The 1,318-nt window shown below is 47.7% G+C and overlaps 1 non-coding gene across 1 annotated transcript; it reads right to left on the reverse strand.

The window, feature by feature from the left end:
* Positions 1-667: 667 nt before the first annotated feature.
* Positions 668-775, reverse strand: LOC130495326 (small nucleolar RNA R71). The gene has a single exon (XR_008934598.1). It is a non-coding gene; the product is annotated as a small nucleolar RNA R71 (small nucleolar RNA).
* Positions 776-1,318: the final 543 nt, after the last annotated feature.

The raw sequence follows: 1,318 nt of genomic DNA on the forward strand, positions 1-1,318 counted from the left end.
CCGCATCGATCGACAGAACCGCATTACCGTCGACTGATACTCACGTTCAACAGTCGACCGACACTCAGACAGCACCGTCGACCGATACCGTTCGCCGATCCGCATCGTTCGATACTTCTAATCGTATATCGATCGACACTACTCCGCGAAGCATGGTCGCGATTGTCATTCTCACGCAGGGCGAGAATGGAAACCTGTATGACCAAGATGGTCATCTGCGTAATGCAACAGGTCAGAAACTAGATGCACAAGGAAACATAATCCCTGAACCTGAAGCTGAGGCTACATGAGAAGCTCAAACACGATCGTTGGCAGACTATAACCGTCCAGACGAGTACTACACCAACAGATCAGCTATTCGACTTCCAGAGATTCAGAAGCCAAACTTCGAGCTCAAGCCTCAGTACTACTCTCTCGTGTCTCAGATACCTTATTCTGGGCAATCACACGAGCATCCTATGGACCATTTGGAGAGGTTCGAGGATCTTATCGCTGCTATTCGTATGGATGGAGTCCCCGAGGACTACCTACTCTGCAAGCTCTTCAAATAATCACTGATTGGAGAAGCTTCGCACTGGCTCAAGCAGCTACCTACAGGATCACTGACATCCTGGGCCGACATCAAAAACGCCTTCCTGCGTAATTTCTTTGATGAGGCACGCGCTGGAGACTTAAGAAGCAAAATCGCCACTTTCGCGCAGAAGCCTAGTGAGACTTTTAAAGACGCGTGGATCAGATTCAAGTTCTTCCAGCGAGACTGTCCACACCATGGATTCAATGAAGTGCAGCTGTTAAGCACTTTCTACAGAGGTATCGCTTTAAGGTATCAGATGGCTCTCGATACTGCTAGTGAGGGGAACTTCAACACTAGGAATCCAATAGAGGCTGTGAGACTTATTGAGAACCTAGCCAACAGCAGCAGCACCAAAAACACTGACTCTGACAAAAAAATCGGTTGCAGCCATCGGTGAAGACCAGATGAATGAAGTCAGAGCCAAGATAGATGCTTTACATGCATTTCTGGGGCAGCCAGTTTGCTCAGCTGAAGAAGGAGAGGCTAGAGAGGATGATACAGAGGAAGATGTGAACTACATTGGAGGTACTGGATTTCAGAGATATGGAAACCAGAGTGGAAACATAAACTTTTTTGGCAGTGGTCAGAAGAGTAACTACAACCAGAGTTCACAGTATCAGAAACCCTTCACCAACACAAGGAACTACGGCAACTCAGCTTACCAAAACCCACCGCCACCCACCCAGGAGAGTAAGTTTGATGCCATGATTGATAGAGTTCTGGAAGGTCAGCAGAAGCTTACAG

This window comes from Raphanus sativus, chromosome 5 (assembly GCF_000801105.2).
Source record: "Raphanus sativus cultivar WK10039 chromosome 5, ASM80110v3, whole genome shotgun sequence".
NCBI classification, from domain to species: Eukaryota; Viridiplantae; Streptophyta; class Magnoliopsida; order Brassicales; family Brassicaceae; genus Raphanus; species Raphanus sativus.